Here is a 22007-nt window from a genome sequence, read left to right on the forward strand (position 1 = left end):
GCGAATACTAGCACAAGATATAAAGAAACTTTAGCACCAAGTGACCAGCCCCAAGTTATCATGGTAAGGGATCAGAGGCAATCAAAGAGGCATTGTTGAGAGAATTAGAGTTTAGTAGGAACTCAATTTCCCAAATGCAAAGATGCTTCTGTACCATGGAAGGAGCGTAGGATTTGCCTTCAGCCCTGCATTCTCGTCTGGTTGAGCACCACCTCAGGCAAGCTGCACTGGATCTCTCTTTCCCCACCTACAACACAGAGAGCACAATATCCTCACTCTTCAACAAATTGAGATGCGCCAATTTGTTAACCGAGGTAATGGACAGAGAAGCGCCACATAAACTTCAAAACATCCATTAGAGTCATCAATGGTCTGAAAAGCAATCCATAACTCTCAAGAAGCAACTTGAAGTTCTCTCTCAGCTGAGTGTTAGGAGTTCAATTTTTATAGCTGAGTTTGGCTTAATCGTGCCTGCTGAATTTGTTTTGGACAACAATTAATTGATTCTTTGGAATATATAACTATTGAGTGTACTGGATGAGTCGATACTTAAATCTAAGATGTTGCCCCTTAGCATTAAAGGGGCACACACTTTAGTAGAGGGCTCGAAGGCTAAATGTAATAAAAAGAGTGCAGAAAGTCTGTTAACCAGACTTTTTTGTGTCTGGTTAACACCCACGGCTGACTCCTTTCACAGTTACCCACTCTGTACTCTTCAGAACGAGAATAAGAGTACCTCTTCTCTTGCTTCCTCTTTCTTGTGTCTCTCCATCTCTGACTGCTACCACATACACTCTCTTCCAGAGCACAAGGCATTTCTAGCCCTAGCCCCGAGAGCAACCCTGAAGTATGTATGTCCCTCTACACACTGGGCACAGTGAATGAAAAGCCCTGGACAATACCACCCAGAAGAAAGAGCCATCTGCCCAGAGGGTGTCAGCCCCCTGCTAGAGGAGGCACAGCGGTATGTCTGCTCCATTGCCGAACAGTTCGGAACGGAGGACATCTGAGAGGTCACTGGATTTAAACCTGTGAGTTATTGCAACGTCTGGAGCATTTTCTCGTACACCTGAGAACACAGCGTTTCAGAGCTAATTTATTACCACGGAGAGCGCTCTATGCTCCAGAGCCTTCGCTTGCTTCTCTACCGCACACCCGAAGCTTACGTCATTTCTGACACGAGTGTCTGTGTGGTCACTGAGAATGTTTGGGGTAGGCAGTGGCAACAGGGATCTATGAAAAGATGATGAGCTGTCCTTTAATGACAGAAAAATGACGATTCGTCTGACAGGGTGAAGGGGGAAGGGCACCTCTCGCTGAGCTCTTCTCCTGGTGGTCATGCACTGAGCCCCTTGTCCTCTCTTGCCCTTTTTTTTTTCTTGAAGCCCAGTGGAGGGAGGGCGCATCATGTAGCTGAGAAATGGAGTCCAGTCCAGAGGTTCAAGAATAGCTTGGAACTGAGAGACAAGATAAACTTACTACTATAGAGTAGGATCACTGTTGTGTCTTAGCATATGGGAACTGCAGTGATGGGATGTGTGAGGAAGAGGTAGGAAAAGCTCTTAGGTCCCCCCTGAGCTCATCACTTTAAATTAGCTCACATGTTCAAGCTGCCAGTGCAGGAGGGAGAATCCCCTAAGTTGCTGGAAAGTGGATGCAAAGATAGGGGAGTTTCCCTACAAAGAGGCCACTCTGCTCAACTCTCATGAAGCAAAGGACAGTTCACATATTAGTCATTTAAGGAAAGACAAGCCTCACGCCCAAGGAGACTGTATCTAGCACAAGCTGAGATGCTCTGCTTCCCAGAATGCACGGGGATAACAGTTAATGCTTGGCCTGTCCTTCTCCCTTGGCTGTTTCCTAAGTCGGAGTTAACTTCTTGTGCAAACGGGTGTTGACATTGACTCTCCTCACAGGAAAGCCCTCCGTGAGGATTAGCTGAGTAATGAGGGCAAATTGAAAGGCTGAGAGAAACGCTCAAGGAAATCAGGAAATCGCTGATGGATTTCTCCCAGGAGGAGGCTCCTTTCAAGACTCTTTCATCTGGGTCTTCCTGGCATCCTTATCTATAAGTCTCCTGCTGACCTCTTGCTTTGGAGGACTTTGGATCCTTAATCTTAATGATGGCCCACTTCTCCCACCAACAACCATTAGCACCGACACTCACCATGTCCTTTAGAGGGGAGATACTGAGACAAAAGTTTGGGACACATTATTAGCGGGGCACAGCCATTTCTAACAGAAGGAAAATATCTTTCCAAAAATACTCCTTCCTGATTCCGAAGTATGCAAACTCTAGAAAAAGACCCTAACTTAATGTGTACTCAACATTCTCAGAAGTGTGCAGGGCTGGTGTCCGTAGAAGACATCTTTCAGCAAATGAACATTTGTCTTTTCATTTACTCTTCCTCTGATGATTGGTTTGCAAGAGAGAATGTAGTTGCTTTGGAACTCTGCCTTAGCAGGGCTTCTCTCTCCGCCTGCTCATACTACTGCCTAGATCTGGGAAGTCTGCTTCTAAGTACAACACTGACCTTCCTCGGGCTGCATATTCTTTGTTTATGGCAAGTTTAAGGGCATGTTGTTTGCATAGAACATGGGAATGTGGCTGTGAAGAGCTCCAAGGGATCACAGTTCACTTCCATGTGACAGGTGATCAGTGTGAGACTCCGGGAAGAGAAGGAGCTTCCGGCAAGCAGTCAAACTGATTCCAGGCCACAGGACAAGTAGAACACAGAGTCTGCATCATGGCTAAGGGCTGTTCCCTTGATGATATAGGGTGTAGGCAGAAAGAAAGCGAGCCCTGGTAAAGTAGGAAGTTTATACTTGTGCTGTGTGTCATGGCATTTCAAAATGAAGTATTAAGCGTACCTGTGTGGCTGGGACCGTGTACTTCAGGTTATCCATGTTTTCCATTCAAGTGCTGCAATTTTTAAATAACGGAAAGGACTATTCCTGGCAGTCCCTCAGTTAAGTTTCACCATTAAATTCCCAGCACTCACTTCATGGGGACATTCTGGAGTGGTGCTTACTTGTTGCTGAACTATTTAAATACTCCGATAGCTGCTTTTACAGGGCAATTTTCCTGGCCTGTGGAATCCCAGACAGTGGCCAAACATTATTAGCAGCGTGTTTGTGAGAATGTTTCTGAGTCAGTCTCACTCAGAGCAAGATGAACACTCTCTCTAGTCAAGGAGCTGAACAGAGCAGCTTGCCTGTTTTCTGTATAGGGCGGCCGCAGCCAATCCACAGAAGACATACATGGAAGACGACGATGGAGCCCCTCCTGCCTGTCTGCCTGCTCTCACCTCAGTCTTTGTTCTTTGAACTTAACTGGAAACACAAGCTCTTTGTGAATGGCTAGCTCTGTGGGTTTAGACTGGCCTGTAGGCGAGCCGTTTTTTCGTTCCCAGTGTTCAGACATGGGCGGGGACTAAAGCGTTAGTTTTCCTGGGTTACCAGTTAGCCAGCTGCAGGTCAGGTGGTATTGACCTCCACAATCACATGACCCAGTTCTTTAGGATAACTCTGTGTTTCTCCCTTTCTCTGTCTCCCCCTTCTTTATAAGGGCGCACTTCACACACACACACACACACACACACACACACACACACACACACCCCTAATTGTTTTCCTTTCTCTAGAGAAACCAGATATTACACATATAATCTGATACTTTTATATGTTTCTAGCCTCTATCTAAAATTCAGAAGCTATACCTACAATAGTTAAGTTGTTCAACCATCTGGTAGGAATCAGAATTTTCCCAAATTCTCATTCTCCAAAGTCTCGAGCTTGTGTGCATTCATTGCTAATAATTCACTACAAGTAGCAATTATGTATAACTATAGAAATATGTGTCAGAGCATTTATAATAATAAAATTTTTAAATGCCAAACAATAAATTATTGCTCTTCTGTTAAGGTTTTCAGTAGACAGCCTTTTAAGAGGACAGTTTACTTGATTCCTGTCTGAAGTGCTCCGTTCACCCAGAAGTACCCTCACGGACACACCATGAATAGAGTTCATTCAAATGTCTGGATTTCTAGAGCCTAAGAAAGTTGGGAGAAACTGAAGGAGGGAAGGAGGTCAAGAGCGAAAAGGTAGGAAGAAGAAGCAGGGAGAGACAGAGAGAGAAGATAATTGGTTTATGAGCCTATGGAGGCTAATAATCCCCGATATTTTCCATCACTCATGAGATATCATTGTTTTGATATAATTACCCAATGAAATCCCACAAGCATCACATATTAGTACCAGTTGCTTCCTAGACTTATCATTCAGAATATATTGATGAATGTGAAAAGCATGTTAAAAACCTAAAGAAAGAGGATGACCAACAGAACTGATATTCTAGGTGAGATTTTGAAATTACATTTAATTCTGTTTATTTAGGCTTATAGTACGGTATGCTTACACTTACTCCAGAGGGAAAAAGTGACATTGTGTACAACTAATGAAACCTGAATAAATAGTCAATTTGACTTTAACGTCTATTAAAATTCGTTCATTCATTATGCAGTTTTACATTAGTGGGTCTCTCTGTTCCTGCACCGAATGCGGGAGGTTTCAGTAGTGAAAGAAACTGGGTGTGGGATATATGGATGATATTCTGCTACATTTGTGTTTTTCTATAAGTATAAAATTCTGCTAGGGTTAAAGTTTGCTTGTTTAAAATAAAAGCTATTTCATATAAGAAAAAGGTAACGAATGATAATTAAAACTGTCACCATGGGCCAGCTAGATAGCTTTGTAGATATGAGAACTTGAGTTCAATCCCCAGAACCCACATGGCAGAGGAAGACAATTGACTCTCACAAGTTGTTCTCTGAGCGCCACATGCATACAGTGGTGCATGCACACTGCACATGCATACAGTGGTACATGCACACTCCCTCCACCACCGCCACAAATAAGTAAATTTTAAAACATTAAAAAGTACTCTTGCTCCTCATTGCTTCCATAGTGGCTGAAATTGAAATCGTTAATACGCCCCCTTCATTTGCAGATACTTAGAAAAAGTCTATTTTCCCTGAAGAAGAATGCACTAAAAACTTTATTCATTTCATGTGCGTGGATCACCAAGGTAGATAAACTGGATCTCCTCTCGGGGTTCGGGGAGGGGGAGAAGACGAAGGTGTTTTCAAAGAGTGGAACACAGGCTAGGTGAACACCAGAAAAAGAAGAGAAAGCTGGCCTGCAGCTAGACATGCTTGACATGCTGCAGGCTCCATGCAGAGTCAAGAGCAGAATGATACTTATTCATGTGTTTGCAGATGACTGAGTTATGCAAAGCAGTGCTGCTTAAAGGAGATTTTTTTTCCAAACAGATTGATACCAGGCAACAAGTATAGTTTGGTTTCTTTTGCAAAACAAAATGGAAAAAATTATTTTCATATGCAAACAACTCTTAGACCTGCAAACTTCCTGAGGCTGATCAGGACCAGTGGGACATAGTAGAAAGAAAGACCAGAGTGAGAGCTGAGATCTAACCCTCCGAATTCACAGGGTGTTTTCAAATAAAACCCACCAAGTTCACCAGATCTCTGAAAAGAAGATCTTGGAAGAAATGAATGTTCCTAGACTGAGCTCTTCTGAGCCCTGGGAGAGTCCCGAAAGACCCGTGGAGTTATATGAAATTTTCTGAACCCCAAAATCTGATTCGTTCTAAGCACCTTTATTTTTACTTGCTTTATAGACCAAGCTTCTGGGTACAGTTTGTTTCAGGACAAGATTTTTTTTGTGTGAAACTATAACACTCATGGACATTCTGCTTAATAACATAAACACAATTAGAGTTCAAAATGTGTTTCTTTCTCTTTTTTTCTGACACTCTGTCCATAAGTGAACACGAAAGAGGAGCAAATGGAGATTTATCATTTCAAAAGTAAACTATTCCTACCAGCTTGGCCTCAGAAGCATTTCTCCCTCTACCTGAGGGTGTGACACAGCAGGACGTTTTAAAGGGATCGCGATCCAGGCTGCATTCTTTTACAGCCTTGATGCTGCTGAAGCTGCTTCATCAACTCCCAAAGCCATCCAAGTATGAGACTGTGCAAGGCTTTCTTCACACCCTTGCTCTGTGCAGCATCTACTTAAAGAGTAAGAAGTGCCAAGAAGTGGAAAAACATGCCGAGAAAAATCCATTCCCCTAGGAAACAAAGGAGGAAAAATGTCTTGCTCCTCTTTCAGTGGAGGTACGCTGACCCAGCTGAGTCATCCCCAAGCTGAAAAGATTACTCTTCTGTTTTGCCTGGCATTTCAACTGCAGTCTCAATGCAGACAGGCAAAGGCCAAAGAGCAAATGAATGAGCCAGAAATGTCAGTGCTTGGAAGGGTTTTGAAACTAACTTGGAGGGGTAGTCTGCTTCCATTAAGGCAGCTAGAACCAGAAGCCTGTTAGGACACATCAAGACTGTCACAATAAGAGAAAACTATCTCGCCCCACAGCTCCCGCTGGGTCTGAATTTGACTGAGATTAAACCTCCTGTAACCTTCAGATTTATAAATAGCATGTCTCCTCAATCTCCCCTGAGCCATTTGTTATCCTAGGCATCATTATTCTTGGGAGCGACAGTTCCAACCAGAAAAATACAGAGAGAAAAGTCTTGATAGATTCTAATATCTGGGTCCTCATTTGCCCTGGAGCAGTGTATTGGTTGCCTTTGTGATATTGTCATCGATATATATGGCATAAACAAGAGAGCAAGGTTTATTTTGGCTTCCGGTTTCAGAGGGTCTGAGTTCATCATGGCAGAGAAGGCAAGGCAGAGCCGGTGGCAGAGGCCATACACACCATGGCCTATAGAAAGCTCAAACCAGGACCTGAGGCATACCCTTGAAAGGCACTTCCATCAGCTGGGCTCCATCTCCTAACTGTTCCAGACATTTCCAAAGCAGCGCCACCAACCTATAGAGAAAGCACAGTGAAAGACTAGAGCCTTTGAGGAATAGTTTGAACTCCAACTTTAACATTTGACTGTTTTCCTTCCAAGGTTCATGGCTATCCCATAAAATAACAAGAATCCCGTCCAACTTGAAGAGCCACTGTAGTTTTGATGACGCCGACACAGAGCAGAAGTCCAGATTTCAAAGTCGCTTCTGAGACACTAGGGAAAACTCTTAGTGCCTTTTAGTACTTTCTTTCAAAAAGAAAGTTTTATGTTTCCATTATAAAATGTCACAGGAAAACAAAAAGCATTGTCATTCTAAAAATGGGGCTCGGAAAGATGGCAAGGGAAGACAGCAAGCCAACAAAATCTATCAGAGAAGGCACTGAATCACACAGCTTCGTGTCCGCTACCCAGTCCATGTAGTATCAAGTGCAGGTTTCAAAACACATGGCAAACCCTTCCTCAGGAGTCTTGTAGTCTGTAGTACATTCGCCACTCCCTGTCCCTTATCGGCAATATCCACAGGCTGCCTGCAACTTTTCTTGGCAGACATCCTATGTTCCTGGCACATCCATTATCCTCGGTCCCCCATCGCAACGTGGGCTTCACTCTCATGGCATCATGAATACCTGTTGAAGGATTCCCTACAGGGAACCAGCCCTGAGACACATTGCCTGGCCTCCCAGGTGTTTCTCAAAAATCTTGGCGGTAGCCTTCATGACCCTTTGGCATTCTGCATGCCTGAAAAATCATCCCCATGTGAATGACCCATGTGTTTTATGAGCTGGAGAAGAAGCTAGGACCCTTTGCCTCACAGTTAAAGAAATCTGTGTCCCATGATGTCTCAATGCTATCCCCGCAAAGCATTTCTCTGTGTTCTCCTTTTCCATAACACCTTAGATACTCTCTCCTTTCAAATCAAAATATTTCAATGAATTTACATTAAAAAGTTCCTAGGGCCTTTGATCATTGGTCTCTCTCTCTCTCTCTCTCTCTCTCTCTCTCTCTCTCTCTCTCTCTCTCTCTCTCTCCTCCACCATCTCTTGTCCCTGCATAGAGTGTACAGCATATATTAATGGCACTAATCTTAAAAACTACAACCCCTTTGTCTGCCTTTGCTTTATTCGCAGCTTTAATGCATTCCTTTACTGTCCAAATGGTGTATTCCACATCAGTCTGCTCTGCATTTTACTCCCAGTTCTTACGATAAACCTGGCAACAACAGCTAAAGTCAACAATGATCATTCCATAGCCAAATTCTATGCTCTTCTAACATTTACCATGTTGATTAGTTCATTTCTTTTTCATTCTGCCTTGCTCAGATTACCAGGACTCTGGTCTGCATCTCCAAACTCTTCTGCAAACCAGTTCCTAAGGCCTAAGAACTACATGATCATATATCAGGAATAGCAATAACCTCATTTCCTGTTTCTCTAGTACTAACTTTTTCTTTATCTTTTTGTCTTCCTTCATTCCCTCCCTCCCTCCCTCCCTCCTTCCTTTCTTCCTTCCTTCCTTTGTTTCTTCCTTTCTTTCCTTTTTTCTTTCTTTCTTTATATCTCACTTTTTCTTATTTTCTTCTTTCTTTCATTTTCTTTTGTACATCGACATGTATTTCCTGTACATAATGATGTATTTCATAGATGTTTCCATTAGAATGTATCGCATACAATTGAACATTTTTACCCTATGTACCTTCTCTTTTCCTCTTCTCCTCTCCCTTTCTCACTAGCTTACTTCCTTCTCATATGTGTGTGCACACACACATACATATGCATGTGTGTATATGTGCACGTGCACATGGGCATGTGTGTGCACATTATAAAATCTAGGCTCCACCTATAAGGGCAAACTGTATTTGTTTTCTGAGTTTGGGTTTTTTCACTCACTATGAAGCACTCCAGTTGCAACCATTTCTTTCCAGTGATATACTTTCACTCCTCTTTATCAGAATAAAACTGTTTGAGTATATGGACCACATTTTATCTATTCACCCACTGACACCTAGACAGACTCTGCAAATTGGCTATTATGAATAGGACTGCACTAACCATGGATGTGTAGGTGTCCCTGTAGTATTCTGACTTAGATTCCTTTCCATCTATACCCAATTTTCTGTATTAGTTAGCCTACAGAAGCTATAATTGTTAGAACATTCAAAGCCCCCCCCCATCCCTTCTCTCAGCCAGAAGCCCCCGTGTAAAGATTTCAAAGACTTTCAGAGTAACTATCAGCTGAGAAATAAATGGACAACACTTGATCCTCTGAGGGACAGTTCAGATTCAAATTATAACAAACTGAAAATGGCCACAATGATGGACAAATCTAAGCAACAAGAAATCATGTTAACAAACTAAATATCCATCCTTCACTGTGCCATTGAAAACCATGTCAGCCTGTGGAGGAGAGGAGGTAAGCCAGGCACCCTTAAGCATTCTGCAGGAGGCTTGAGTTCCTGCTTTACAGAAGCATTTGAACAAAGCTCTGCATTATTGCATCTGATTTCTACAGTGTGTTCCCTATCCTAGCATTCTGGAGGCAGCGGCAGGAAGCTCTCTGGGTTTCAGGCTAGCCTGGTCTACATGTCCTCTTCCATTATTCCCATTTAAGCCTTTATACCAACTGTGTTCCATATCCATTCCCTTGGAAGACCGCTCCTCCCCCCACAGCCCCTTCCTAATTTTCCCACTTATACTGGTTTTCCAAATGAAATACGAACATCCACAATGAGAGGAAATATGTAACATTTGCCTTTCTAGATCTGGTAAGCTTTATTCAGAGTAGCTGGTTCCAGCTTAATCCATTTATCTAAAAAAAAATAATATCTTTTTAATAGCTAAATATTCCCTTGTTTAAATATCATATTCTTATTATCCACTGATTGGTTGGGGTGTCTAGGCTGTCCCCATTTCCTGGCTATTACGAATAAGGCAACAATGAACATGGCTGAGCGGGCACACGGTATGATTAGCGTAGTGTGGTTATAACCCTAGAGTACTACAGCTGGATCCTGCGCTGGATCCATATCTAGAGTTTGGAGAAGCCTGCACACCGATTTCTGGAGTAGCTGCTCCAGGAGAAGCTCCCATCAGCAGGACAGAAGTGTTTCCCTTCCCCCGCGTCCACGCCAGCAATAGCTGTCATCATTTACTTTTGTCATCTTGGCCATCTGACCGGAGTCAGGGGAAAGCTCAGCATAGTTTTCAATCGCATTTCTCAGAAGGATGAGAATGTTGAACTTTTCAGTGTTTCCCAGCCATTTGTATTTCATCTTTTGAGAATTCTCTGTTTAATTTCATTTCCCATTTTTGGTTGGGTTGTTTGTTTTGATGGTGTCTAGCTTCTTCTTAGTTTTATATATTTTTATATGTTTTAGATGCTAATGTTCTGTCAAATGTAAAGCTGGTCAAGACTTTTTCTCATGTTTCAGGCCGCTTCTTCACGTAAATATATGATAAAATAAACTTCAAACCCAAAACTAGTCATGAAAGACTGGGATGTTACCATCCTTAACATATCTACGCCAAATTCAGGTGCACAAATTTCATAGGAAGACAAATATCAAACCACAGATTGGTCAACACAGTTTTATCGATGATTTCAATACCCAACTCTTACCAATAGATGGGTCTTCAAGAAAGAAAAACTACAAACAAAAAAAATAAACTAGCTACAAAAACTCTGAAGTTAAACGACATCATAAATCAAATTGACTTACAGAATATCCCACCCAAACACTAAGGGAATACGTATTCTTTATAATAGCCCATGGAACTTTCTCCAAAACTGACCACATATCAGGACACAGAAAAGTCTAAATGAATATAGGAAAATTGAAATAACCTCATGCATTCTATTTGACCACAATGGAATAAAGCTGGACATCAGCAGCAAAGACACTACTTAAAATGTGCAAAGTTGTGGGAACTACATGGCCACTACTGAAGGAGATATGAGTTAAGGAAGCTCTTTAAAAGGAAATTTAAGAAGTCCTATACTTATGTGAAAATGAAAACACAACATACCAAAATTATGGGACACAATAAATGAAAATTCCATGAGGAAATTTTATAGCATTAAGTTCCTACATCAAAAAAGTCCAAAGATCTCAAATTAGTAATTTAATGATGCACATTAAAGTCAGAAAAACAAGAACAAGCAACACTTTCCCAAGTAATAGATGGGAAGACATACTCAAAGGCAGAGATTTAAATTAATGCTAGAGAAATAAAAAAAATCAATACAAAGAATGAAACAAAGAGTTGGTTCATTGAAAAGATTAACAAAATGACAAAGCTTTAGCCAAAGCAACCAAAAGAAAGAGGATCCAAATTAATAAAATTTTAGATGAAAAAGAAGACATCATTGCAAAAGATACCAAGAAACTTCAAAGAATCATGTGGCCACACTTTACATTTTTTGAGAATTTCATATATAAGTAGTATATTTGCATTATTTCCACCTCTCTCCCTCCTTATTTCAATGCCTCCTAGGTCCTCCCACTCCCTCTCAAATTCATGACTTCTCCTTTAATTATTATTGCTACACACTCATACACACAAACACACGTACACACAAACTATCTGTATCACTTATATCCATGTATCATCTATATGTGTATCTTATCTATATCTACATCTAGATGTAGATTCATCTACATATACACGTAAATATATACATATGTACATACATGCATGCATACATACATACACAGCCCATTGAGTCCATTTAGTATTGTTTAGATATACATGGGATTGGACTGACCTATTAGGGTGCTCATCCTGGAGAAGATCGATTCTCTCTCTCCTAGCAACACAGCCTGTAGCTCTTCATCTAGAGGGTCAATACTTGGGAGACTGATTTCTTAGAGACTGCTCAGGACTAGAATTAAGAGGTAGACATATGCAAATAAGCAATAGTGTTGCACTCCTGCTGTGTGTGAAGTGGCAGAGGCCAGCCAGAGGCGGAGCAGCTTGCTGTTGCCATCCAACTGAACCTGTGGGGAAGAAAGATATGTAAAAACATCTCACTCTTGTAGTGTTAGCATGTATGCATTGCACTGTATACACTGCCGGCACTGAACTTATTTGTTGATCATATTAAGGAATTAAGTTTGGCATTTCATACAAGTTAGGCAATCATCCTGCCGCTGAGGTACACCCCAACCCAAGCTGCCCGTTCTTATGAGAGAGGGACTTCTATAGATTTCTAGACTGTGAATGCATTCCCTAAAACAAACTACAAAATGAGCCGCCTCTGCTGGCGGCAGCCTGGGAGCATGAAGCAGGACTGGCTTAAAGCCACCTCAGACTTGAACTGATTTCTACTCACTTTGTTCCGTTAGACCAATTCCATCTGTACCTTTAGGAAGGATAAAGGACCCAAGAAGATGACTGGCGGGAAAAAACCGAGTCTATGGTTGTTTCTAAGTGTATTTGAATATTTACAACTACTCTCTTGCACATCAATTTCAGAAACACAAAACTGGAGAAATAGCTTAGCAACAAAAATCTTGTACCAAAAATAAGGTAAATAAGAAGTCAAAGTAACTACAATGTATTGCCAAAATGTCCATCAAAACACAAGCATCTATTCTTTTACACATACACAAAATGAGACGTTATTTCTTTCTCCGTGGTCCAGAAAATATGTGGAGAAAGCACATCCTCCCACATGCCTTGTTTATTTTCTACTCTCCTATTTTAATAGATTCAATAAACAGAAGAACCAGAAAAGCACAATGGGGAAGCATCACAAGAAGTTGTCAGTTAACGGCATCAGGGAACTCCATGTGCTCGCTCTGGTGACTCTTCCATGTAGAAAGCCATCCTCTTTTACGGGTCAGGGCCCAGCATGTCCACGTCAACCCTCGTGCTCTGTGTTTATATCTGGCCTACAGGACACGTTGTGCGCTCGCATGCGAAGAACTGTCCCTGGCAACCTTCTGCAGGAGAGGCATAGAGCATGCTCAGTGGGGTGGAGCAGGCTCCCCTGGGATTTAAAGAGGGCTTGGCTTATGGCTGCATTTCCTTGCAGGGAAAGGGGCTGTTTGTTGTTCTTTCAGTGTAATATCCTATTTGGATGTCTCAAAAGAGAAGGAAAATCCCTGAGTGCTTCATTTCCGAGTTTCTTCCTCTAAGACCGGGAACATCTGCTGACCTTTTCCATCCACCTTGTTACCCAGAATGGCTAAAGGACCGTGAGCCTTTCGCGCCGTGGGCTTAACATCAGAAAAGCACTTTAGATGTTCCTTCCTTCCTTTAGTCCTTGCCACTTGATGTTGGTTGACTGCACTTGCCTCTCTTTTTTCCTAGTTTTTAACCAAAGCAGGCTTTTGGGTACTCCCCATTGCACCACCGGCTGCCTTTGTCTACTTTCAGACACTGTATCCAGAATACCAAAGGGATCCTGCAGACTTAGTGAGACCTGCCTGAATCCTGTACTCAGATGTCAGTATTGAGGAAGAGGGGGAAAGAAACGGATTTGAAACTAATTGCTGGTTGTATGGCGTAACATTAAAAAATGGAACCAAATGTGAGATTCCTGAAACTTCACGTCCATGCTGGAGAGATGGGTTTACTTGGTTAAATGCTTGCTTTCCAAATATCTTCACAATCCACATTAAGTAAACAGGGCATGGTGGCTCAGGATGGTAATCCCTCCATTGGAGAAGTAGAGACAGGTGGATCCCTGGGGCTCACTGGCACCTAGCCCAGCCTTCTTGGTTAACTCCAGGCCAATGAGAGATCCTATCTCTAAAATAAAAAAAATGCGGAAAGATGCCCAAGATTATATTCTGATCTACTTACACATACACACATACACATGCTGTGTTCAAGTACCTTCACATCCACACAAAGTCAGTGGAGGGTAAGCACATGTTATGTAATTATAATTCTAGCACTGGGGAGACAGAGGCAGGTGAAAGTCTACGGAGCACTGACTAATTTGTCTACCCTTCATGGTGAACTCCAAGCCAATGAGAGATCTTGTCTCAAACCAAGATGCCTGAGGAATAATACCTGAAGTTCTCCTCTGGCATCTACATGCACACACACATGCACACACACATGCACACACACACACGCACACACACATGCACACACACACACACACAATGTGCGTCTGCACCTATGCTCACATACAAACATATACCTGCACGTGCTTGAGTAAACACGTACGCATTTCGTTTTCTGATCAGAGAATGAACAAAGAGACATTATCGACCCTTAACGGTGGTGAGAGTGAAGACAGATACTTTTATTTAACTGCTTCTGTTATACGGCTTCGAGGCCCGGGCTGAAGTTGGGCCCTCTCTCAGGCACATGTTTGTGTTTTAAAATGCAAAATAATCACTGGCAGCCAGTGCTCCTTGGCTTGCCGCACATTGAGTGAGGTCATGTTAATAAAGCCCTCGGAAAGAAAAGCCGGTGGAAGAGCAGGGCTATTACTGTCCCACGATCATTTCATATAAGTGATCTTAAAGTCCAGGACGGTGATTAACGGGCTATTAGTGCAAGGTTATTGACTGCTCTTTTTTTTTGAAGCAGCTAATGCAGCAAACATCAGTAGGCCACAGACCCAAAGCTTCCCCTCTTCCTCTGCACGCATGTGCTCGTGTTGGTGTCTTATGGAAAATACAAAGACTTTCATCTGCTCAGTGGGTCATTTTAGTACAGTTGCTAGAAGAGTGGAAAATCACCTCTCTTGACTTTATTTGACTGTTTTTTTTTTTCGGATATGAAAAACAATAGTAAATACATTTAAAAAAATCAAAATATGAAAAGTAGAAATAAGGAAGAGCATTAGTCCCAATTCATTACTGTCCAAAAAGGGCTAGTTTTGTGTTCTATGTACACTGTGCACACATCACACTAAACATCATGATAAATCATCCTCTATTCTTTTTCTATACTATTCTTCAGAAATAGTTATAGTGTGGATATTTTCTCATATGTACATATTATAAATATGTACAAAACTTTCAATTGCAAGATACTTGATGATGGTTATTTGCCGTTAGTTAATTCAGCTAACAAAATACATGTTGTTGAACAGTGTTTACGTTCTTGCCTTCATGCTAACGACCTGATGAGTCCCCTTTGTTCGTCTTGGATCTCTGAACAGGTTTTCTCTGTGATAAATCTTTGTGAGTAGAATGTTGGAACAAGAGATTTAGAGATTATCTTAAATGCATTGACACTCCACCTACCAAAAGAGTCATGGGAGATTACATTCCAACCACAATAAAAGGGAACGCCAAATTCTTCCATTCTTGCCAACACTGGGTATTGTCAACGTTTTTGATCTCTGCCAAACTGATAGGGGAATGGAATGTTGAATCGTTTTTATATTGCATTCTAACCATGCCATATCAGACTGTAACTGGATGCAGTTGTTCTTTGTCTGGGGAGCTGGTTTAACTCAAGCACACTGCCCGAGTCTGTGGAATAAGCAACCGTGATATAACGAAGCCTTCCTGTAGTTTTGGACAAGAAGCCAAACCTGCACATGGTTTAAATCACTCCCTCATTTACACTCCCAGGCTTTTCTCACCTGAGAAACCCTCTGCAAATCCTCTGGGAATGTTCCGTCTGACACAGTACCAGTTAGCTGCTCTGTCCGTTAAAGAAGGAAGGAATGAAAGAAGAAAGGAAGGAAGGAAGGAAGGAAGGAAGGAAGGAAGGAAGGAAGGAAGGAAGGAAGATTGGATCCCAGTGGTCTTGCTCCAGGGGAGCCATGCTGGAGCTGCATTGCTCTACGGCTAGAGCGTGTTATGGGGTGGCCCAGTGAATTGATGCAGTGGGAACTATTAATCCCTTTGTGTCAGCAATAACATTTTTCACAGTTTCGATGTGTTGGGGAGGTTATTGTCTCCAGGACAGGTAATTGAGGAGACCTCACACTTCATCCGCACCATTTCATCTTTATTACACAGCCACACACAGGACAGCACATTTCTCCTTGCACTGACAGATTATGCCAAGATTTACAAGGTCTGGTCTGCTTGAAAGCAAACACATGTGAAGTGATTCAAAGAATGTACAGACAGGGCCAGCATTATCCAAATGTTCAAGTCTTTTTTCTGCTTTGGGGGGGCAGTATCCTAACAAGCACACACTTCACACACACACACACACACACACACACACACACACATGCTTTGCTGTAGTTCCCATGAAGACACTCATGACTGATTTCTGGGAATCTATCTTGGGGCAAACGCATCTACCCAGAGTTTTCGGCTGGTTGTTCCCTGGTCATTTTGGAACTCTGCCATGACATATCTTTCTCAAATTCCATACTGATAGTAATGAGGAATCAGAAAGTTCTCTTGAGCCAAAACTTTAAAATCTGGTGTTTGGAACTCATCTAGAAATTCGGGTCTTCCACCTCACTTCTGAGCCAGTTTTTTGAGGTAAGTGTCCAAAACAGAACCATCCAGCATCTGGCCTGGTGCCCACTAGTGGGCATCATCCATTGGACCTAACCTAGGTTCCCAAGCTGTTTCCCAGTTTATTTGTCTTTTGTTTTCCCTGCATCTCCCACTTCTGTGGCACCCACAACAGCATTATCTGGACTTTACATTAAGGTCTGAGAAGAAACTGGATATGGATCCTGAAGTCTTTTTCTCAGGCCGTATAGAAAAGGTTAATTATTGCTAACATTGGACATGCCCACACCAAGAAGACACACACACAAACACATACACTCCAGGCTCTTGATTCAATACAATTCACTCCAGTTGCGGAGAACTACACTCACTTTGAATTTTAATTAAAAGTGCATTTTTAAGAGTTCCGTTGTATTTGAAATACTGATGCCAATTTTATGCGTTAAAAATCTGGAAAATGAAGAGAATGGAGAAGCCTTGCAGTTTTGGTAGAACAGACGTGCTCCTATGAGATGGGAGATCTGGCATAAGTAAATCTCAATCTACAGCTTAGAAGTTCAAAATCTTAGGCAAGTTAATTCGTGGATTTGAGTCTTAGTTTTTTTTTTTTAATCAGTGACACTCAGGACAGATGAAGCCTTTTAAGTCTGTCTTCTGCATCATGGCTGCATATTGTAGATACTCAGTTTAAAGTGGTTATTATGGGACTGGAGAGATGGCTCAGTAGCTAAGAGCACTGGCTGCTCTTCCAGAGGACCCAGGTTTGATTACCACCACTCACATAGTGGCTCACAACTATCTGTAACTCCAGATCCAACGGATCAAATACCCTTCTCTGGCCTCCTTGGACACCTAGCCATAGATGTGGCACACAGACATTTAAGTGGGCAAAACACTCACATAAATTATAAGTAAATCTTTAAAATGTTTCTTAAAATTAATAAATAAAAATGGTTATTGGGCCAGCAAAATGGCTTAGAGAGTAAGAGTGCTTGCAAAAGAATTGACCTCCACATACAGGCTATGAGGCACAGGTGAACACACACACACACACACACACACACACACACGAAGAGAGAAAGAGAGAAGGGGGGAGACTGTATAATTTTTAATGAAAGTTATTATTACTAAAACTGGACTCTTCTGCAGCTTTACTTTTCTTATTTAGTGGTTACTGGTAGCCTTTCTCCAACTTATTTTGGCCAGTTGCCTACCACTGAACATGAAGGAAGTTAAGTGGAATAAAACTATCTGGCCTGCGTAAAGAAAGAAATAAAAGAAAATTCTAAAGACAGGACTTGTCTGAGAGGCATTTACATGAGGTCTCACTGTCTCTAGAACAAATCCGTTTTCATCAGGAAAAGTGAAGTTGGGGTGTCAGTTTCTTTAACATTTGTGAAAATCCTATTCTGCAGATAGGCATTGTCTCAACATACCGAATGCCCAAGTCCTAAAGTAAATGAAGTTTAGTGTAAGTGTGCAGGTCCTCAGCAGCTGACTTCGCCAGTATGAGACTTAAGTAGAAATGGTTATGGATACAGAGATCATAAAATTCTCTCCTACCACCCCAAGCCACTTCTCCCATCTTTTTTATAAATAAGTTTTATTAGTTATTTGAGAATTTCATGTGATGTATTTTGATCATACTCAGCCTTCCTCCAACTCCTCTGAGATTCAACCCACCCTTCCCTATCCACCCAAAATTGTGTCTTCTTTATCCATATATATATAATTTGTGTGTGTGTGCTTAGCACCTATAAAGTCCCATTTGCGTTATTTGTATATTCTCAGATATACCATCTTCCAAAGGATTGTGATGGACTTACCAAGGACTACATAGTCTTTAAGAAAAATATCCTTCTTCCAGCCATTATTAATTGCCAAATAGCCCACCCCTTCTGTGTTAGGATTTTGTCTGGTTTGATCTCCCACAATCTTGTGTTTGCTATTATGACCACCATGAGTTCCTATGCATTGCCAGAAGACACGGTTACCTTGCAGCCATCACTATTTCCAGCTCTTATATCCTTTCTACGTCTTCTTCCACAACAATCTCCGAGCCTTGGGAAAGAGGGCGTGTGGTATAGAGGCCTCGTTTAGGGCTGAACATCCCATAGTCACTCATTCTCTGCACTGTGGTCAGTTGTGGATTTCCGGGTTAATCACCACCTACTACACATAAAGACTTTGCTAAATACACTACTAATAAATGACTATTATAAATAAAATTTTATTCTCATGTATCCATCTGTTAATATCTGTGGTTGTTTGGGGGCTTCCACGACAGAGCCATTTAATAGCAACAGAGAACCAGAACTCATTTGCTCTGGAGAACTGTTCTATTGACCCTTTCTGGAAAGCCTGCCAAGCTCTGATGGGACTTGTGGTAGCACTGTTTCTGATTACATAGGTAGTGGCTGGTTCCAGCAGTTAGCTTCTACTCTTTAAAGCCATATAGTAGAGGATTTGAAGCATAAAGAAAAGAATGCATGAATTGATTTAGTTAGAAGAAGAAGAAAAACATCCCAGGTACCACCATGAGCTGTCTGCCTAGAGGACAAGGCTGGGAAGTAGAGAGTCGAGCTCAGGGCTCATCTATAGGAAATAGGCACTCTGGCAGCGTGCAGAGGGAAGATCCTGTGGAAAATCATCCTACTGCAGAGAAGTGAGAGTGGAGATCTCTCTACAATGACAATGAGGAAACATGGGTCTGCTTTGGAGCGAAACCAACTGAACAGTACAGCAAGAAATGAGAGGTCAGTTTATGTGACTATATAGGGGAACATGACCACTAGGTAAATACCCACTGAGGAGAAGAAAAAGGCCTTCTGTAATCTCGACATTGGGGGCGGAGCAGGAGTTTAAGTCTGAGCGAAGTCTAGGTTACATGACAAGTTAAGGCAGCTACCTGGAAAGACTCTGAGAGGGAGGAAGGGAGGAAGAGAGAGAGACAGAGAGAGAGAGAGAGACAGAGAAAGAGACAGAGACAGAGAGAGACAGAGACAGAGAGAGAGACAGAGACAGAGAGAGAGACAGAGACAGAGACAGAGACATAGAGAGACAGAGACATAGAGAGACAGAGACAGAGAGAGACACAGAGAGAGACAGAGACACAGAGACAGAGACCGAGAGACAGAGAAGGGAGGGAGAGAGGAAAAGAAAGAGAGAGAATCAATTATCAACTGCCTCAAGTTGCTGTGAATATCCTATATTTTATGTCCTTTATAAATTCTGTGTGTGTGTGCATGTGTGTGTGTGTTAAATGTTTGTGTATGCTCCTATGTTTAAACAGGGAAGCACACAGATCCTCAGCAAACATGTGGAGGTCAGAGGACAACCCTGAGCCTCCACCTAGGTTGAGACAGGGTCTCTTTATTTTTCACAGCTGTGCACACCAGGCTAACCAGCTCACAGTCATCTAAGAATTCTGTCTCCACCTTACATCTCATTGGAGAAACTCAAAGCTGACAGCGGCATGCTACCTTGTCCAGTTTCACATGGATTTGGGGGATCTGAATTCAGGCCTCTTGTTTGTAAGGCAAGTGCTTTTCTCACTGAGTCATTTCCCCGGCCCTCCAGTGTGGACCTTAAATTTTAGTACTGATGGATGAATATGAGTAATTCTATGCACACCATAGATTTTTCCCTCGGTCTGCTTTACTGGAAATTACAAAACGACAGTTCAGATCTTTGAAACTTTTCTGATGTAAAACGCTGTGTCGTTCGTAAACAATTCTCTGTATTTTACCCTCCATCCTTTCCAGAACATGGAACTTACAAACTACCCTTAATAACTAGCACAATTTCTCTTGAAGGCTGTTGTTTGTTTGCTAAATAGTAAACATTCCCTTGGGAGACATTTGCATTGGTGACGATGATGAATACGCAGGTGGAAATCCCAGTCACGGGTCCTTCCATTCATGTTCCCCACCCCGAGCCTCGAGTCCGTGCCCCACACACTGCCTTTCTGCACACACTTCCCATGCGGTGTCTGACACACACAAAGCACACGCCTGGAAGAAGCTGCCCCTTCGACCATCTTTGGGACTTGCGGCATGTGCTTCGAAAAGATGGTGGCGTTGTTGCGCTCTGACATACACTATAATGTCAGGGTGACAGAAGTGAAGGTCCTACTTCTCTGATAAAGATCAGTTGCCGTTTCCTGTCTTGAGGATGAAAATTGAGCAAGCGCAAAGGTCATCTGTGTTTGTCTTAGCAGAGAAGGAGTTACACTACATTTTCGCAACATCAGCTCATTATTTATCCACTTGTCTTCTTTTTTTTTACTCATCCCTTTGAACTGCCTGCATTTGCTTATCATGATATTTCTATGTCTATAAACAGCTGGAGTGTCTGTTCTATTTCTCCAAATAGAAGCTCAGGTCATTTTACGATCCAACCGTTATCGGTCATCGGAATTCACCCATCTGCTACTCTTCCACATCTGGGTTAACTTTAACTCTTTAAATCGATATAGAAACGAGGAAAGTCATCATGACATTGGCTGCTTTTTCCTGCCATTTCGATTTCCTTTGGATCATTTCCCCCACAAACTCACACAGGCGGCATGTGAAATGACCTACTTCTACTTGGAGGTAGCGTTAAACTCAATGAGATTCACAGTTACGGCTCTTAGTTTTCCCTTTTACTGATTATTCTCCCTGGAATCGAGCTACTCAGAGCTTCATCCCAAGCCTCTGAAGATGTGAAGTCATGAAACTCCTTGTCGGGTGGCTGATGGGCAGAGAGAGTGCCCCAGCAGGGGAGCTATGGGAGGGGCAACAAGCAAAGCCCACTTAGCTCTTAGTGCTCATGATGTCACCAATATCCCATCATTCCATTAGAGTTCGGTATGATTTGATTTCCTTTGTCTTTGTTTTGGGAGCAACAATGTAGTGGTAGACCTGTTTCCTATCCATTGGACTAACTTGAATTTTAAAACTCCTCCTGGCAATAAAAAAACAAAACATCTGAATAATCAGATTTAAGTGTATTATATGAGACAGATCACAAATGGTCACCCAAGTATAAGACACTTTCAACATGCAGGCAAGCTAAGCTCTTCAGCTGCCTATTGTGGCAGCATTTTCTACACTCAGAGCATGGAGAAATGTTTAATCATTATGATGACAGACTTTTAACTATAACACGAAAAGAGCCAGTCAGCTATATGATGGCTTCCTTCCTAGTCAGTATGAATTTTAGTAATGATAATCTAGACAGTTCAGTGGTTACAGATAACCCTTCAAATCTCTGCAGTTTATAACAGCCAAAACTTATTTTTTGATACAGTACATGTTGGATACTTGTTGGGACACTCAGCTTTACATTATGTTCTGTATGGGACCAATCAGATTGTGTGTATGTATGTGGGGGTGATCTCTTAATACTCTATGTTGCCCGTGGCAACAAAAAACGATAAAGCTGTCTTCAGTTCTTATTTGGACCTCACATTTCCTCTCCCATCTTAGTGGTAGCACAAATGACGCCAGGCCTAGCTTCAATGTTGGGGAATATAAGTTCATCCTCACGGGAAGAGCAGATACTGGAGGAAGGAAATAAAGCATACCATTTCATAATATCCTAATATCATTATTTATCTCAGATGAATCTTTATTGTTGTTGTTGTTGTTATCCCTCACAAATCCCTTGCAAACCAAAGCCGGGAAGCCCAGCTTATGAAGTCAGCTTCATTCTAGTAGCATTATTGGAAGGTACAG

At 42.0% G+C, this 22007-nt stretch overlaps 1 protein-coding gene across 2 annotated transcripts in view; it reads left to right on the top strand.

Moving 5' to 3' along the window:
• The window catches only part of Nrg1 (neuregulin 1), a 1000950-nt gene that overhangs the window by 686362 nt on the left and 292581 nt on the right, over window positions 1-22007 (top strand). The gene's annotated exons all lie outside the window — the stretch shown is intronic.

The sequence above is a fragment of the Arvicola amphibius genome, chromosome 4 (genome assembly GCF_903992535.2).
Source record: "Arvicola amphibius chromosome 4, mArvAmp1.2, whole genome shotgun sequence".
NCBI lineage: Eukaryota > Metazoa > Chordata > Mammalia > Rodentia > Cricetidae > Arvicola > Arvicola amphibius.